A 20743-nucleotide genomic window follows, 5' to 3' on the forward strand; every position below is an offset into this window, starting at 1 on the left:
AAATTAAAGTTTACTGTAGATTAGTAGTAAAGCAATTAAGTCATTTGACTTGTATTGGAAACCCACCGTATTGTTCAATCGGAATGCCATGCAAATAACCCAGACACTGGAAAATGTGCAGAGGAACGCAGCCTCAAGAGTGAAGAATGCTAATTCATAACCTGCGGCTGCCATGAACTTGTGGACAGTGAAAAAGACTGAGAAATATAATTACAACTCAATGGACAGAAAATAAAAATCCATACACCTGGACTAATAAGCATCATCACAATAAATGGATAAAGTATGTAGCTGTCATGATTTCATTTTACTTAGACCCGCAATCAATGCTTGTGAAAGCAGCAGTCAATGGCACAATGCAATGGGCAAATCTGTTGCCAAAGACTTCTTAGAAATATTGAAGACCCAGCCCATGGTATTTTCAGTCATCACACATGCATGTCAAAACTTAGCAATCAATAAAGAAGCTCAGAGGCAAGTGAATATCAAACATACCATAGATTACTGTAAGAGAAAAACGAATTCTTGTTTGAGCAAGTAAAGCCAGCTTGCAGGTTTCACCTCGGGTCCTCGGTACATGTCAGCAGAGGACGTGTCCTTGGACAAGTACATCCTCCTTGGTAAAGCATAGAGTCAGGATAAAAGAACATGACCCTCAGTGAGAAGGAGTGATATTGTGGCTGCACAATAAGCTCATCAATAATTATAAGGATAGCACAGAACTGGGCAATGTTTTGTCCTGTAGGACACTGAGTCACTAGGAGTAAGTACAATAAGAACTAACAATAAAAACAGGTGTTCATTAAATAATCTTAAATGAATCATATAATAAATCATCATTAATGTGATAAAAATGATATTTCTGAGCATTGCTAATTTCATAAAATTTATTACATGCAAATTTGTACTCTGTTAATTCTATTTAATTTTTTAACATAAGAAAAATATTTATAAATGTTTTGAAAATAATCTCTAGTTAGCCTATTAAGACTTCTTTGTTTACACATTTTAAAATCTTAAATATTTTGTTTAATTTCCAAATAACACAAACTTCACAAATTATGAAACTTAAAGTTATTCTATGACTCCATTCTTATTCTTTTTTCAGCACGGTGCTGCTATACAAGCTATAATGTAAAGCACATTCCAGATATGACCCTTTGATATGAGATAGCATTCATAATTACGTGTTCCTTGTTTACACTTTGTGTTTTATTGTAACAATGCAACTAAATTTTTGGCCAAGTGTTTAACCTTTAGAATGCTGTATATTTATTTATTTTAACAGTTTTTCATTTGTATATTTCCTCAACTTCATTAAAATTGGAACAATGAACTCTAGCATCCATTAGCTATAGAATTCCCTATGTTCTCTTTTCTTTTGCCAAGTGACTTTCACAGTGAAAGTTGTTCTCTTTAATGACATTAGACCTACACGTGGCAACAGATGCACTCACGTGTAGTGAAGCACAAAGCCCCAGTTTGGCATTGCTAGTCAAGAGTTTCCTCTTTCGGAGATGTCACTTTTTGCACTTAACAAGTGCTGCTAAATTACTCTTTGGTTGGCATTTATCTATACTTAAAACTAGCCTGCCACTTCCTCGGTATGGCATCATGACAACCTAACAGATGGGGCTAAGGACATGCATGCCAGATGATCTGAATGACAACCAGGTTTAAGTACCGTGGGATAAATTCCCATCCTTAAACTGAAATCATTATCTATATCAAATACCTGTATGTTTAAAAAAAATAGTGCCTACCTTATCGAGTGTATACAGATTTTAAAATTTTGTCCCAATATATTTCCAAATGCAAGATGAATCACATCCAATATTTATATCTATGTATATATTTATCCAGATAACAGCTAAAATATTGAAGGAAAACTCACTATCCCATGCTTGCTTCGAGCTATGGATATTATTAAAGACACAAGCCCTTAAATGAAACATTGAAATGTCCAAAGTTAATGCTGCCTAAGTAAAAAATATTTCACAGGAGTGGTAGTAAGGAATTGAAATTTGTCCTTACATCTTTCTCTTTTTTAATTCCAATATTTTTATTAAATTGTTTTATTGGGGTTCTTAGAAATCTTATAACAATATATAAATTAATTGTATAAAGCACACATACATATGCTGCCATCATCATTAAAAAAGAAAATTGTTTTCTTTCTACTTCAGCCCTTGGTGACAGCACCTCTCTTTTCCTCTCTCTCCCCCACCCTCCCACCCTCGTGAACCTTTGATCAATTGTATATTGTTGTTATTTTCATACATTACACTGCTTGCTGTTTCCCTTCACCCACATTTCTGTTATTTGTCCCTCTCAGGAGCTGAGGGTGGGGACTGGGGACGCCGTGTTATATGTCCATCATTGTGATCAGTTCCCCCTTTCCCCACCATCACTCTCATGCTATTGCTACTCAGATACCTGTTCCTGAGGGGTCTATCTGTCCTGAATTCCTTGTGTTGAGAGGTAGAACTGGGCTCTTAATAGTTGGGGTGGTGGGTGGGGATTGAGAGGGAGAATCGTTCAAGAACTAGAGGAATGTTGTATGTTTTGTTAGTGCTATATTTCACCGTGGCTAAATCATCCCTTCTGTGTGACTCTTCTGTGAGGGGATGTCTGATTGTCTACAGATGTGCTTTGGGTCTCCATTCTGACCCCTCTCATTTGCATCAATATAATTGCTTTGGTTCTTCTCATATCGGATACCTGACACCTTGTGATCACACAGGCTGTTGTGCTTCTTCCATGTGGGCTTAACTTCAAGTCTTTAAGACCTCAGATGCTGTATCTTTAGATAAGTGGGCAGCATCCACTTTCTTCACCACCTTTGCTTATGTACCCATTTTGTATTCAGCGATTGTGTTGGGAAGTATCACAAGTTACTAGAGCAAGTGCCAAGTGACTAGAGCAAAGTGTTCTTGTGTTGAGGGAGGATTTGTGTTGTGTCCCAGATTCTGTCTGCTACCTTAATATTTAACATAAATATATGTATATAGATCTATATCCCTTTCATTATAAAATAATTTATTTACATATATACATGCCTAAATTTATACCTCAATAAATAGTTTTAGTCTCCTAGTTCTTTGCACTATTTCCATTTATTTTCCTCCTGTCCCACTACCAGGTTCGCCCTACATTTGGCTCCCAGTATTTCCTCTCAGATACATTGCACTTGATCAAACTCCACCAGGCATTCTACACCCTCCTCGCCATCAATTTTAAATCACTTATTATTCCCTTGTCCCTGAGTTTGTTGGCTCCCCGCTCCCTTTCCCCTGTCTCCTGCTCTCCCATGACCCCCAGAACCATCAATTTCATTGTTTTCTCCTAGGGATTGTTAATCCTGCCTATCTTATATAGACATAGAGAAAAGGAAGAAAAAGAAAAAGCCTATGAATAGTTCCAGGTCTGACTGTTGACCTTTATGAATGTTTTCCAGTCAGGCCTGATGAAGTGCCAATCCCTGCCCCGGAGTCAGAAGTCTATTTTCAGGATTCCTTGGGGACTTCATTTCTTTGCTCCCTTTGCTGCTCTGTTGTTCAGGCTTGCCCCACTCTAAGGGATCAGACTGGGCACACTTCCCGCACTGTGTCTTCAGTGCTGTCCCCCATAGCATGTGGGTCAGTGAGGGGACATCTTGTCTCATGGTGGGGCCGGCCCCAGGGTCCTCTCTGTGCATTGGCTGCCCCAAACAGGCATGTAAGTCCCCGGGCTTGATGGGCCATCATGAGGGGTTCTTCTCTCTCTTTCTCTCTCTCTCTCTCTCTCTCTCTCTCTCTCTCTCTCTCTCTCTCTCTCTCTCTCTCTCTCTCTCTCTCTCTCTCTCTCTCTCTCTCATCCTCATAGTCTGGACAGATCCACCAACTTTCCCCAGGCTATATCATCAGTACTGTCTCTGTAGTACATTCTTCCATGGAGGGGATCAACATAGTCCATACTGGGTCTGGCTGCGCAGTCCTCTCTGTTAGTTAGCTGATCCAGGCCAGTATGTTTCCTTCAAGGCTTGGCACATCCAGATGAGCTCTGGTCCCTCTCTCCCTTTCCTATGGAGACATAAACAAAACCTTCCCCATAGGTAGATGAGTGCCCTATTCCCCCACCACTTTTATCTATTTTTTTCTTTCCCCTCCTTTTTAGTTGGATGCTATATGGATCCCTGGGTTGAGTCTGACTGCTACCAGATTGCCTGGGCCTTGACCCAGGTATTATGGATTAAGTAATTTATCCTTTATGCCCATTATGCTTTTTGAGTTTACCTCAGTGGCTTATGCTGTGCTTGACTCTTTGTGCTTAGCTAATCTCGCTTAGCCTAATTTCCTCCAACTCTTCCTATAAGACGATGTGCTTCATACATTCATCACTGCTTTTTAGGGATGTATAGTATTCCATTGTTTGCATATACCAGGGATTTATTTTTAATCCATTCATCAGTTGATGGAAATTTAGTATTTTTTGCCAGTTCTTTGCAATAGTGAGCTTTGCCATGATGAACATTGGAGCGCAGTTGTCTGGTTGTGATCTGTTTCTTATTTTTTTCTGGGTATATACCCAGTAAGGGGACTGCTATTATAAGGTAGCTCAATTTCCATTTGCTTTAGGTATCGCCAAATTGATTTCCATAATGGTGGTACGTAGCTACAGGTCCACCAGCAGTGGATGGGAGTTCCTATTTCACCATACCCATCCAACACTTGTTTTCTGATTTTTTAATTGGACTATATTTGAGGGTGTTAGATGGTATCTCATAGTTGTTTTAATTTACATTTTCCTGGTGGCTAATGATCAGGAACATTTTCTCATATGTTTATTAGCCATTCAGATTTCCGTCCTTATGAAACTCCTATTCAGGTCTTTTGCCCAACTCCTCAATGGACTGTTAGGTTTTTGTTTGTTTTTTTTTTTCCTTATTGTAGGTTAGTAGAGTATTTTAGATTTTAGTAATAAGCCTTTTATTTTATGTGTCCTTGCTAAGGATGTTTTTCCAGTCTGTGGGCTCTCATATTACTCTCTTAGCAAACCCTTTTGATGTACACAGGTGTTTTATCTTCAATATTTTCAACTTGTCTATTTGTCCTTCCTCTGTGTTTGTGTCCTTCCCTATTTCTTATAGCTTATGATTTCCCTGTGCCAAAATTCTTAGGTTTGTCCTAATACCTTCCATGATGGCTCTGATAGTTTGGGATTTTACCTCGAGGTCTGTGATTCACCTTGAGTTTATTCTTGTGCATGGACTAACATGAGAGTCTTGCTTCATTTTTTCTGCAGATAGATATCCACTTTTCTAGCACCACTTGTTGAAGAAGTCATCTGCTTCCCATTTGATGTTTTTTGGGCCTTTATCCATGATCAGTTGTCTGTAAGTTTATGATTTCATTTCTGAATTTTCTGTTCTTTTTCATTGATCTGAGTATCTGTTGTTATACCAGGACCTGGCTCCTTTGACCACTGTGGCTGTATAATAGATATTAAAGTCAGGGAAAGCAAGCACTCCTGCTTTGTCCTTCTTAAGAAGATCTCTACTAATTCTGGGTTTCTTCCCTCTACATATAAAGTTGGTAGTCAGTTTCTCTAATTATTTGAAGAAAAATGTTGGTATTAGTATCAGGATAGCATTAAACTTATATTGTGCCATGGGTAGGATTAACTTCTTTACTATATTGAGTCTTCAGATCCCTGAGCATGGGATATTCTTCCATTTGTGGAGGTCAATTTTGGTTTCTTGTAATAGTGTTCTGTAGTTTTCCTTGAACAAATCATTGTTTTTGTGGTTAGGTGTATCCCTAGAGATTTCAATTTGGCTTGGCTACTGTGAAGGGCACTATCTTGTTTGTCTCTTTTTCCATGACTTGTCTGATACATATAGTAATCAGATAGACTTCTGTTTGTTGATCTTGCATCCTACCACTCTGCCATATTCCTCTACCATTTCCAGCACTCCTCTAGTGGAGCTTTTTGGGGTTTTCAAAAGTACTATCATCTGTGAATACTGATAATTTCATCTCTTCTTTCCCCAGATGAACACCTTTAATCTCTTTCCATTGTCTTATGTTGTTCTGGAGGACCTCCAGCAAGATGTTGAAAAAAAGTAAGGACAAGGAGCATCCTTGTCCGATCACCTTTTTCAATGAGATTGTTTTCGTCTTTTCCCCATTGACAATTATGTTGGCTGTTGGCTTTCATATATAGCTTGTATTATATTCAGGAATTTTCCTTCCATTACTATCTTCTAGAGCAGTGGCTCTCAACCTGAGGGTCATGGACCCCCCTTGGGGGTCGAACCACCCTTTCACAGGGGTTGCCTAAGACCAGTGGAAAACACATATTTCTGATGGTCTTAGGAACTGAGACTCTGCTCCACTATCTGTCTAGAGGTGGGTCCACCCATGTGCAGATACACGCACATATGAGTACCAGACATGAAGACTGTTACCCATGCTACATCATGCTTCAAGACAAAATTTCATTTATTTGTAATTAGAAATAAATATTTCACAATATAAAACTACATATTGTTTTTGCAATTAATCACTATGCTTTAATGATGTTCAATTTGTTACAATGTAAATACATCCTGCATATCAGATATTTGCATTATAATTCATAACAGTAGCAAAATTACAGTTATGAAGTAGCAAAGAAAATAATTTTATGGTTCCTCAAAACATGAGGAACTGTCTTAAAAGGTCATGGCATTAGGAAGGTTGAGAACCACTGTTCTAGAGTGTCTTAAAGAGGAATGAGTATTAGATGTTGTCGAATGCTTTTTCTGCATCTACCAATAATATCATATGGTTCTTATCCTTTGACTCATCAATGTGGTGAAAAATGTTGATGGAATTTGAGATGTTAAACTATTCCAGCATCCCAGAACAAATCCCACTCTTGGTCATGATGAATGATTCATTTTATATACTTTTGTATTCTATTGACCAATACTTTGTTAAGGATTTTTGTAATATGTTCATTAGAGATATTGGTCTGTAGTTCTCAGTTCTTATGGGAACCTTGCTGTGTTAGTTTGGGTAGACAAGAGAAACAAATTCATGGGCACTCGTATGTGTATAAGAATACAAGAGCAGTTGGATATTGAGAAAACATCCCAGCCCATTCCAGATCAAGTCCATAAGTCTGATATGAATCTATAAAGTCCTCTTCAGACTCACAAAATACATGCAATGACACCCGATGCAGGAAGATCACAGGCCAGTGGGTAGAAAGGATTCAGTGGCAGTGGAAGTATCTCAGTGCTGGCACAAGTCTCCAAGCGGCTCCTCCAGTTCCCAGGGCATAGGGTTTATTAGCCTAGTGCTATGTGTCTTGTCAGTAGAGTGTCTCTCAGATGGTGACCTGAGAAAAACTGTGTCTTCTGTCTCCAAGGAAATAGAGGAGTTCCAGAAATCTCACATAGCAGTCTCATTGGCTATGGCCCAATTGACAGACTAGACTCCACCCCGTCACTCTTAATCCTCTCAAATCCCAAAATGACACCAGATTAGGTTTCAGTGCACTAGTTTCATCAAAGTGTTTTGGAGTTTGCCATCTTGTTCTATTCTCCGGAAGCATTTGTGCAGGATTAGACTCAGGTCTTTCCTGAATGCTTGGTAGAATTCTTCTGAAAAGACACCTGAACTGGGAGATTTTTTTAGTTGGTAATCGCTTGATAACTTTATCAATTCCTCCAATTGCTTTGGGTTTGTTGGGGTTCTTAGCATCCATCTGGGATAATCTAGGAAGAGATTGTTTTTCAAATTATTTTCCCCTGTCTTCCAAATTGTTAAATTTTTGGAGTACAAACCTTTGTACAGTGTAATTATTATTACTTTGTAGTACTTTTAATTTTATTAGGGTGCATTATAATTTACCCTGCTTCAACCCTCATCCTGATTATTGGTTTGTTCTTTACTTTCTTAGGTTTGCCAAAGGTCTATTGATTCTCTTAATACTTTCAAGGAACCTGCTTTTTTGCTGCATTGATGGTTTTCATGTTGATGTCTATTATTTCTTTTCTTTCGCAAGTAATAGGATTATGCTGTTGACTCTACTCCAGTTGCTGGAGGCTTTGTGACAATGATTAGTCATAAGTCATCCTTTTTCATGTGTGCATGTGTAGCTATCAAACTTCCTCTGTTAACTGCTTTTGCTGTGTCCCAAAGATGTTGTATTCTTAATGATTTCTAAAAACTTCCTAATTCCATCTCTGATCTGGGACAGTACCCACTCATTTTACAGTAGGGAGTATTTATCCTCCAATTGTTTGCCCTTATTTCCTAACCATCTTTTGTTTATATCTAGACTTATGGCATATTGGTCCAAGAGGAAAATCAGAGGTATTTCTCTGTGCTTGAATTTACTCTGGTTCTACTTATGTCCCAGCATGTGGTCTATTTTTGAATATGTGCTATGTATACTTCAAAAGAATGTGAATTTTTTGCCTTTGCTGGAGAGCTCTGAAAATGTCTATAAGGTCAAGTTGCCTAATTTTCTTGTTGTGGCTTCCACTTACTTTTTTTTTATTGTTGTTTGCTTGTTATGTTTTTGGCCAGCCCTTAATTCTTAGCCTATTTTTGTCTGGGAGCTTGAAATGTGTCTCTTATAGACAACAGATCAATGGGTTATGTTTTCAAAGCCAGTCTGCTCATCTCTGGTTTTAATGTGTAACTTTAGACCATTGATTTTCAAAGCAATTATTACAGCCATCTGTGGACTTGGTGAAATCATCTTGTACCCTATTTGTTGAGTGTTTACCTACCTCCCTTCTTATCGGTGCCATGTATGTATGTGTGTGTGGAGGGGTGGGTTTTCATTCTTTCCTTCTTTACACTGGGGGCTGTTATCTTGGGGGCTGTTTTCGATGTGTTTACCTCTTCATGGAATTACTGTATGTGGTGGTTTCCTATATGTGTTCTGTGATGGCTGGTCTTCTGACAACAATGGGCCAGTAAAATGTATTTTTTAGAGCTGGCTTTCTTTTAAAGTACTCTTTGAGTTTTTTCCTTGTCCATTGAGATTCTTATTTCTTTGTCTATTCTTGATAGTTAGTTTGGCTGGGTATAGGATTCATGGGTTGGCATTGTTCTCTTTGAACTTTCAGAAGATGTTACTCCACTTTCTCTTCTTCATTATGCTGTCTGCTGATAGATCTGAACATATTCTTTTTTTTTTCTGAACATATTCTTATCTGAGTACCTTTATGGTGATTGCATTTTCTCCCTATCTTCTCTTATGATTTTTTTTCCTTTTCCTCAAAGTTGGATAGTTTAACTATTGTGTATCTTGGTGAATTCTTCCTGGGAGTCAGTCTAGATCAGTGGTTTCCAACCTTCCTAATGCTGTGACCCTTTAATACAGTTCCTCATGTTGTGGTGGCTCCCGAATCATAAAATTATTTTTGTTGCTACTTCATAAGTGTAATTTTGCTACTGTTATGAATTGGGTGGCCTCTGTGAAAGAGTTGTTTAAACCCCCAAAGGGATCATGACCCACAGGTTGAGAACCATTGGTCTAGATGGCGTTCTTTTGCTTCCTGAATGGTTGCCTGGTTCTCATTCATAACGCTGGGAAGTTTATTTCAAGAATGTCTTCTCTGTTTGTGCAGTTGACTTCATTGTGTCTTGTCTGGTAATTCAATTATTCTAAAGTTGTTCCTCTTCATAGAATTAGACATTGTTCTCGGGTTCTCAACAGCTTCTTTAATTATCTTGTTTGACTGCCTTTTCCATTTGTTGGTGTCTGACTGGTTATCCTCCAGGTCACTGTATGGTTCTCCACTTCTTCTGTCTGTTGGTGAAGTTGGTAAAAATTGTTATTTGCTTTTATTACCTCGTCTCTTAACTCTTATATTTCCCTTTGGTGTGTGGCCTTTATCTCCTTCATCATGTCATCCTTTTTCTGTATTGTTTTCCTCTTATCTCCTATGACTCCAAGCAGGAGTCTGAAGATTTCTTTCTAAGATAGATCAATGTATGCTTCTTCTATGAATGTCATTAGATTCAGGATATCCTCCAACATTGCCTTTTATTTTTCCTGTTTTTTTCATTGAGCTTGTTGGGACTTGCTGTCCATATGTCATTTTGGCACCATTTTCCAGGTAATCAAAGCTCACAGGGCTCTCTCATTGGGAGGTTTGTAAGAGTGTTTTTGTGGACTGCCTGTAACCAACTGCACTGGGGAGTTGGGCTACCACTTTATCCCACTGGGGATTCACTCACTCGCTATACAACTAGGATTCTGTTATTTGGAGGACAAATTGGATGGCCCCCTCAGGGGTTTCTGGTAAGACAGTTGCAGGCTACAAGATTGTCACTGCAAAGGTCATGTCTGTGAGGACTAGCGGGTGTGTCTGTGGCAGTGTAGAGCACCCGGATGGTGGGTGTGGATGCCCACAGCAGCAGAGGGGGCCCTGAACCAGTCATGGTTGTGGTGAGAAAGAGAAAGAGAGGGAGAAAAAGCCACTAACTCACCAATCATGGCTGTGGCAAGGCTAAAACAAAGCCCCGAACCAGCCATTGCAATGTTAAGACAAATCATATAGCTCTTTAAAACTTAGTGAACTTGTGTCTACTTATCTTTATGATGCTTACTCTTATGACCTGAAAGAGTGGAGTATCCCTCTCAGTGACTCTCCTGCTCTGGTTTGTGCTACTTGGTCGCCATCTTGACCACACCTCCTTCTTGTCTTTCTACATTTCTGAAGGTTAAAAATTCAAATCAGAACCATACCTGTGTCTATTTATTCTATGGGACTCTGGTAGATCTTGGATATCCTTGGCATTCCTTTGTTGTTTCTACATCCTTCTCAGACACCTTCCCTTATTATATGTTTGTCTATTCTCATCTTTTTTATTGGGATACCATAGCCTTGGTCAGGCTCAACTTCTTCCTCAAAGTGATACCCTTGCTTTTCAAAACTTTAAAGAGGTCTTCAGTAACAGATTTATCTGCTGCAATATTCTGTTGGATTTCTCTACTGCTGATCCCCTGAGCATTGATTGTGATTCCATGCAAGATGAAACCTTTGACAATTTCAATCTTTTCACCATTGATCAACCTATTGGATCAGTTGTAAGCAGCTGTGATTATATATATATATATATATATATATATATATATATATATATATATATATATATATATATATACACATTGAGTTAAAATCAATATTGAAAGCTACAATGGTGGATATTCATCACATATGCTTTATGTCTTCTTGACTTTGAGCAAGCAGGTTGTTAATAAGCATTCCTCCAATCCTGATGTTCTGTCTTCATATATTTCACCTTTTGAAAATAAACAGTGAAACATAAGTGCTTAGCAGAAATTTTCAATTTAAGTTTGTTCAGCAAAAAAATTGAATATATATGGTGAAAGGATAAGATGCTGATACACATCTCTCATTTTAAATCATACACTATTCCCTTGTTCTATTCAAAAGACTGCCTCTTGATTCATGTACAAGTTCCTTATGAATACAATAAAATATTCTGGATCTCTCATTTTTCTTAATGATATCTGTGGCTTCTTATGACATAACGTTTAATATCTTTGCCCAGATAGTAAAACACAAGTAAACATTTTTCAGACTTTTTTCTGTTTTTCAGCCATAATCCATGAGATTCCAACAATGACATCCTTTATTTCACGTTCTCTTCTGAATCCTGCTTGGATTTCTGGCTGTTTCTTCCAACAGTACTCCTGTAACTATTGCTAAATGATGCTCAGAAACATGTAACTGCATGTGATCCTAATATTGTTTGACATTGTCTGCATTATGTTGGGTCACCTTTCTTTGGAATAGGTATAAATATGATTATTCATCCACTCACCTGAACAGGATCTCTTCCAGTCATTTTGCTGTTTTCTAAATTTCATCTAAAATATATATATTTGACTCCTTGAAAACTAATTACTGAAGATCTGATTAACAGAATACATGAAGAAATCAAGTGGCATTAGAAAGACAGCAGAGAAATAGAAAACTAAGTGGGCCAGATGTGGTGGTGCATACCTGTAGTCCCAGCTACTCTGGAGGCTGAGGCTGGAGGATTGCTTGAGTCCAGGAGTTCTGGGCTACAGTGAGCTATGTCGTTCAGGTGTGCACACTAAGTTTGGCATCAATATGGTAACCTCCTGGGAGTGGGAGACCACCAGGTTGCCTAAGAGGGGTGAACCGGCCCAGGTTGGAAAATCAAAGTGGATGTTGAAAGAAACTCTGAAACTTGCTTTTGAATATGGAGTAGCTTAAAGCACATGGAAGAAATAAATGATGACACAAAAGCATAAAAAAGAACATTTCAAAGAGCAGCTCAAGAAGACAACACAAATACCAAAATTAAATATACAAAGACCTGCCGTCAGAAAACCAGAATGGAAGAACACCACCAGCATATCTAAAGCAGAAAGAACTGACAAAAAATTCAAGACTTAAGTTTCAATATTGAATGATTCTATGAGAAAATATTGAGTGCTGCAGGAAGCATCAAAAGAAGTTGGAAGGAATACATAGAGTAATTGAACCAGAAAGAACTAGCTGATTCCTAACCATTTCAAAAGACAACATCGGATCAAGAACTGATTGTACTGTAGGAAGATGCCCAAGCTGCACTGAAGACATTAGAGTAAAGTCTGCAGGAATTGATGTCATGCCAATATAAATGGTTCACGTTGCTTTGGATGCACTGAAGCACTCACTAATTAAGTTGTAAGTAAATAATTCCAGGAGTAACTATTTAAAGCACAGCCAGTCTGTACAATGAGAGGGAGAGTGATATTAGTCACATATAGTCTACTTTTTTGAACTCTTCATATCAGTTTAAAGCTGATTTCCTCTGTGAGTTTCTGGTAATTTCAGTGCTTCAACTTTTATTTAGGAATTTTTACAATTACTTTTTACATGATACTTTTGGGACTAGTAAATTTTGTTACACTGAATTTTTGAATTATATTTTTATTTGGAGATTACATTTAGCTGAAATAAAAATTCTCGCCACTTCCTCTGGTCTTGTCCTTTCTTATTGTCATTCCTTTTTGATTGGGACTGTTAGATTCCACTATTCTTATGGTACCTATGCAGTTTCATGAATTCTGTTTTTATTTCAAATGAGAATGACGATTTATATTGGGATTATAATTTACCTTAACAAAATGCAAAACTACTTAGTGAACTTGTAAGAGTGACAATGTATAAATAGTTAATAATCCTGCAAACAGAGTTTTCATGATTTCCAATTTTTCATGAAGGAAATATCCACATAGGAAAAAAATTCTAGTAAGAATTTAGAAGCACATGTTAATAGTTAGTATCATCATGTGGATAGTAACCAATGGTATACAATTCTATAAGTGTCACTTACTTACATTAAGACAAACTATGATTTACCCTGAATTTTCAGGACAAAAATTGTTAATTTACTTCTCCCAACTTCCACTATGTGCCAGCCTAGCCTCTGATAGACAATCTGTGTTCAACATACTTATTCTCAGATTTCTCTGGACTTTTATTTTTGAGATCTATTTACTCTAAGAATAAATATATTATTTTTTGTTGGTTATCTCTAAAAGAAAAACTCACTTACACTGGGTTTTAATTTTGAGACACTGTCTTGACAAAAATATATATTTAAATAACAGATTCTTAAATGTATGTGTCATGTAAATCTGCACCACCTTGCTCAGACTGGACTTTCAACCTAAGCTTATAGCTCAATACTATTTCATTGTTTTTGGAATTTAATAAAATTAATCGTTGAAGTCTTTTAACTTTGCTAAGTTCCATGTACTCTAGCTATATCTCTGTAGGAGGCTAACAGACTAGACAAAACCCTGCAGCCCTAAAAAGTTGAGTTTTAAAGTCTAGTTATATATTCTCCTTGTTTTATCTACAAGAGTGAGTCCCTCCAGACAGGAGCAGGTAGGTCTAATTATCATATATTTACCATAAATTTATCTCTTATTATCTATTTTTCCATCAAGTCTCTGCCATCTTTAATGTATTGTATTAGTGAGACACACATAATGGATTTTAGAGTTTCTAAACATTTTATAAAATGGCTTTTAATATCTAGGGACCAATCATAAATATGTCTTTAATTAATTACATAAGCTTTGATCACTTTTTATCTTCTTTGATCAGGCTACACCAACTTTATCTTACTGATATTGTTTACTCTCTTCTCTTAGACAAGGGGACTATTTGTGCACATCACGTGACCTTGAACTCATCTGTTTTTATCAATTCTATAAAGGCCTTAGAATATCTTCAAACTGAAGAACAATTTCCACAGTTTTCTCAACCATTATCCTCTTTACTGAAGTCTGAGTATCCATGCATTGATTCTTTCAACCTTAATTTTTGCCTTACTTTCCTTTATTTATGGAATGAAAAAAAAATGAAAGCTCTTTTGAAAGTCATATATGTGGTTGGCATTGTTCCTTCTGTGCCTGTATAAAGGAGCACTAAGAAATATGGATGAAAAGTAGGAGTCCTGCTTGTAGATCCACATTAGCTGAGTGATTCTTCTCCCAGCGGGGTGTGGGAAGACAGAGTTTGAAGATAATACTCCATAGTTTATTTTATACAGTAAGGATAATGGTTCCTGTCTACAACTCTCTCACTTAATGGCTGCCCAGGGAACAATGATACCAAGAAATATATAAAACTCTTTGAAATCCTGCAAAGAAGAAACCTAGATTAAATTCAAGAGAGAAGTTAACCTTCATATAATAATAATAAAAAATTAGTGTTTTTAACCCGTTGCTTTCTATACACCAGTAATGAACTATCATATTTTCCTTACTGTGTTAGACAGGTTTTCCTAGAGAAATAAACAGCTAATTATTATATAAAGCAGTACAAATGGCTCCGTGCAACTCACTTCTGTGAGACATCTAATATACTGGCATTCCTTCAAGTCATGAACACTTCCAGTGAAAGTCAAGGAAGCAGACAGCTGAGTTGTTTGTAGAGCAATTCAGGCAATCTAGCCACAGGCAGCAAACAGCTTGGCAGGTCACCAACAGTTAGCCAGATGACAGGATCCTACAGTCCCCAGCTCAAGCAAGGTATACACCAGTAGTGTGGAGAAGCAGGTCTTGAAGGAACTTCAAACTGTAACAACACAGTTCATGGGTTGGGTGTCTCACAAGTAGTGTAGCTCATAAGTTGAGGCAGAGAACCAGTTAAGGCAGCCACACACTAGCCCAATCAAGAAAGAGCAAGAGACAAAATAGGTGAAGCTTGCCAAGCCATTCATCTCTCTGCCCTTCAATTAAACTGCCCTTAACTTAATACCACATGTGTTCATTGGCCAGGTTGGCATGAAAAACCTATCTATCACACTTATCTAGTGCTCAAAAGTAAAATTTCTGAAGAAATATAACTAAAAATTACATACAGTAAGCACACATCACATACAAATAATTTATTATTTTAAAACCTTACAGATTGCTCTAGTCATACGTTCTTGTTTATAAGATGTTGGATATCCTTATTTAATGTAAAAGCTGAACTGTTCAGAGGTAGTAATCATATAAAATGCATGTTAATTTCAGAACTCACTTTTTTCAAACTTCTGAATAGTAATACCACATTTACTTACTTTAATTAGAAAGTTATGAACAGATTAGTGATTTCTCTGTGGAGACCTAATTTATCAAAGGTTCATGAGGGTGAAGGGAGGAAAAAAATGAGCTGATACCAAGGGCTCAAGTAGAAAGAACATTTTTTAAAAAGGATAATTGCAACATATGTGTAAATGTGCTTAACATAATGGATGTATGGATTGTTATAAGAGCTGTAAGAGCTCCCAAGAAAATTATTTTTTTAAATTGTTTTATATTAGTAATGCCAGAGAAAACTCATACTTATTTAAAGTTCAGCAGCACTTTATTTGGTTATCACTTTGTTAACTCACCGCATAGTACAGACTGCCCAATTGTTAGGTCCAGGAATCTGTCATATGTTTTTGGTATAAATTTAATTAAAATTATACCCAAATTGGGATTATACTGGAAAAATTAAAAATAAACCAAAATTATCTGAGTGATCAAAGCAGTTAGGCACTCACGTTTTAGCCAGAAGTTTAAAGCCACTTAGAGGTGACTTGTAAGTCAGGCCTAGAGCTGCTTCAAAAAATCTCAGACTTGATAAGCTTATGGAACCTTATTACTCTTCACGGATGCGCAGAATCTGCTTCATGGTAAGTAAGCAACAACATAGCAACACTTAGGAAGTATATGTTAGTAATGTTCTGAATTGCTATTTGGAAGTTACAAAGTCTTGGTACAGTCCAATTTACTTCACCAAATAGATGTAGATTAAAGTTTCTGAGTTTCAATATATAAATCTTTGGAGACTAATGTTGTGATCCAAATGTAACCTGTTCTGGCAATAGAAGATAATTACTCAAAAAATTACTAATACACAATAGACTTTCTTAAAAATATTCACTCTATATTTATTATGTGTTTAATAAGAATAAAGAGAAACTCCTATAAAAATAATCCATCTAGAGGAGGGCTCGGATGAAAGGGATCCAGGCCACCAGCCACCATTAAGTGATGTTCGACCTTTAAGAGCATTGGGCTTGGGTGCTAAGGTAGTTCAATGGTAGACTGACAAAATTCCATGCAGAAGATTCTGTTTGCTTCCTGGTCAGTATATTCTACATGTACATATCAACCATCTACCAATTATGGACTTGCATGTAGCTATAATGTTGAATTGGTTTAAATGGAGTTTCTATAATAAAACAGATGAATTTAAAAATCTGAAAATTTACTTATGAAATAAGACATTGAAAACTCTTTAAATCACAATGATGTGACTTTCAAGGGACCACACGAATGGAACAGAATTCATATTGCTATTGGGTGCCATCAAATCTGCTCCAAGACACGGCAGCTCTACATGACCTCAGGAAACACTGTCCAGTCCTGTAGTAGTCTCACTACTGTTCCTGTGCTTGAGCCCATAGTTGCAGCCATCATGTTAATCCATCTCCTTGAAATCTTCTCATTTGTCACTGCCTCTCTACTTTACCAAGCATGAGGTCCTTCTCTAGGGACTGGTCCCTCCTGATAACATATCCAAACTATGTAAGATGAAATATTGCCATCCTGGCCTCTAAGGAGCATTGGTCATACTTTGTTCAAGACAGAGTTGTGGTCCTTTTAGTAGTTCATGTTACTTTTAATATTTGTTGCCTGTACCACAATTCAAACATATTAATTCTTCTGTCTTCCTTATCAATGTCCAACTTCCACATGCATATGAGATCACTGAGCAAAGCATGACTGAGTCTTAGTCTTCAAAGTAACATCCTTGCTTTTGCACTCTGTACTGATTCTTGTGTAGCAGATTTACATGATGTAATGTGTCCATGCAGGAGTGGGCAGATTTATAACTTATGTATGGACGTGCTATGAACTAGGGGCTGACTGGAAGGCAGCTAACATTCAAACCCCAAAAAGGGTAATATAACTTTGGCTATGACCTTAGCATTGTAAGAACAAATATATTCCAGAAAAGAGTAGGATATTCTAAGGATTAAAAAAGAAGACCAGAAAATATATGGAAAAGAAAAAATGAAGATGAATGGGTTAAGAATGGGTTTATTAGATTATTATAGTCAATTTGCTATACAAGACATATGATAACTCAAAATGAAAAGTAAATTTATTGGCTTTCTGCATTTGTATATAGACACTTATAAGAAATTGAAGTGATTAGGAAGGAAGTAATGTAGGTGTTCTCTGAAATGATGATCAATTTTATGTGTGTATTCCATTAGAGACCTAATCATACCTATACAAAAACCTGTCACAGATCATGAACTAAGACAATTGTGTAACAGATCACATTCCAGATGTGGAAAGATAAGTGCCAGAAGGTACTAGGAAAGGCCTAGAGAAGGTAATCAGTCCCAGGAGTAAACTGATCAATGTTAACCAGGATATTGAGAAAGACAGACAAGAAATTGAGATTCCTTGAAAATTAACTAATAAAACACACTATTTTGTAATGCTAAATTGAACTCTGTGTCACTGTACACAGACTCTAAGGTAAATGCCTTAGCTAGTGTCTCTAAGTGAGTCCAAGAATAGAATACACGAGTCTTAAACTCTGCTGGATTCTCTAGGTCAATGGCCTTGCCTCAGGGCCTCACAGCTGCCAGCCCTGGATCAATAGATTAAGGGCAAAAGAGAGAAAAGTGAAGGGAAAGGTGAATGTTCCACTTTCATTATATATTATGCACAATTCTCTTATAAATTAGAGGAAAAGAACACATCAGTTTTTAAAATACTCTAATTTGGTACTTGTGTTGGTTGAAAGTAATATAATTTTTATTGACTCTGAAATAATCCTCTTAGAACTGTGATTTCTTTTGTTTTGACTTCAAGGTAAAATCTGTTCTTTCTAGATAAACACTAACTCTAATTTTTAAATTTGTAATTTATTTAATATAAAAGACCAACATGAACTCACAATAGAAATAAAGCTAGAAAATTCAGGATATATTTTTGCTAGACCAATGAAATCTTGAAAACAAATACTTTCTTTCAATAATAACACAAAAGAAAACAATATATGCAAAGTTCTACAGATGGCATACACAGAAGTAAAATAGAATGCATCTGTGGCAGTATCAGCAGATACAATCAGGCCGGGGGAAACTTGGGAACAGACCTTCAACTCTTTAAATGTAATTTCAGATGGACACAGAAGGAAATTAAAACAAATGCATGGACATCAGAACAAGACATTGCATATATCCCACCTGAATTTCATGAACCTCTCAAGAACAGAATTGACACATCAAACACAGTGACTGAAGACCCAGCATATCATAAATAGAAAGAACTAAGGAAGAAATAGAAGCCTTGGTTGAAATACTGAACGGGTCTAAGGCAAAATACTGAATAATTCAAGAATCATCAAAGAAGAACACAAAAACACTGGACCAAACTCCCTGCCCCCCCAAAATCTAGTCAAAGTTTAACCATTTCAAGACGCAGTGTGCAGACAAGAACCAATGGTACTGAAGGACAGAAAATGACCAGCAGAATGTTCAACATAGAGAACAATATCATTGAAATCACATGCAAGTAAATTTTTGCTAAAGATTATCCAACTATAATTGCAATAGTGCCTTAACAGGGGTGTGCCAGAAATCCAGACCAGATTCAAAGGAAGATCTGGAATGAGGGATATCATTGCTATTTGTGAGGTGAATCTTAGCTGAGAGTAAATAATTCCAGAAATATATTTATACGTGTTACGTTGACTATGCAAAGACATCCGACTGGATAATAACAAACTATGGATAGCCTTGAGAAGAATAGGCATTTCAGAATACTTAATTGTGCTCAGACAGAACCTCTACACGAGTCAAGAGACAGTTGTGTGTATAGAAAAAGTGCATAATGCATGGTTTAAATCAGGGAAGTTGTCCTCTCACCATATTTATTCAATCTTTATGATGATAAATAATAAAAAAGCCAGATTATATGAGAGGAATGTGACATCGGTAAAGTTTATTCACAGCCTGCCATATGCAGGTGATACAACCTTGCATGCTGAATGTGAGGAAGACTTGAAGGACTTGCTGATATAAATCAAGGATTTCAGCCTTCAGTATGTATTGAACTCAATGTAAAGAAAAATCCCCATAACTACTAGATCAATAGGTGACATTATGATAAATAAAGAAAATATTGAAGTTGTCACAGATTTCTTCTTACTTGGATCCACAGTCGGTTCTCATGGAAGGATAACTTAAAGGATCAAATGATGCATTTCATGAGAATTATGCACAAAACCTCTTATAAGTGTTAAAAAGCAAGGGTTTTACTTTGAAGACTAAAATGTACTTGACTCTAGCCATACCATTTTCAAAGCCATCCAACAAAACCACAAAATCTCAATAAAAACACATAATGTTTTATTTGCTGATGTGTGGATATGTGTCTGTCTCTCCCTGTGCATAGTAATTTAAAATTTAAAAACTCTTTAAATTAACTTCACAATTTTTTATTTCAAGTTGAAAGTATTATTACTAGTAATGCTATGTTTATGCATGCAAATATTTGTTGAGGTGCTAGAAAACAAACCTGATTCTAATTGTGTATTGTATTGTTCTATAATTAGAACATATATAAAAAATATGATAGTAAGTTATTAAATGTTTATAAAGTGAATATTTATTACGAAATATAGATTCATCTATGTATACTACATCTTCAGAAAGAATTTACTAGCACAATTGATTAGGACTTAACTCACTACCATAGCATCAATACTGACCAATATCGGCCGCACAGGACAGGGTTCAGCTATCTCTGAGTTTCCCCATGCTAACCGTTTAACTGAGAGAGCCGCATTTTTCTTCCCAGGAGCAGTGGTTTCAAATCACAGACCTGTGGATCGCAGGCTGATGTATAATCTCTGCTCTGCCAGGTTTAGGAGTAATTTATTATGTACTTTTGTTTTATCCCCTTGATACCTTGACCTAAATTATTTCATTAATTTATTGGGAAAAGGATTTTCACTTATCATGGTAGTATTGTGTGGATTCAAGGAATAAGGATGCTATGTTTTTCTTGAAGGAAATGTGAATAAAGAAATAAGACATTTGGAAAATGATGCACTGCTTCACAAATGTTCAACATATATATTCATTAAAGTATCCATAATCTGTCAAATAATTTTCCATTGTAGTTTTGCATTTAT

The sequence above is a fragment of the Tenrec ecaudatus genome, chromosome 7, assembly GCF_050624435.1.
Source record: "Tenrec ecaudatus isolate mTenEca1 chromosome 7, mTenEca1.hap1, whole genome shotgun sequence".
Classification (NCBI taxonomy): domain Eukaryota; kingdom Metazoa; phylum Chordata; class Mammalia; order Afrosoricida; family Tenrecidae; genus Tenrec; species Tenrec ecaudatus.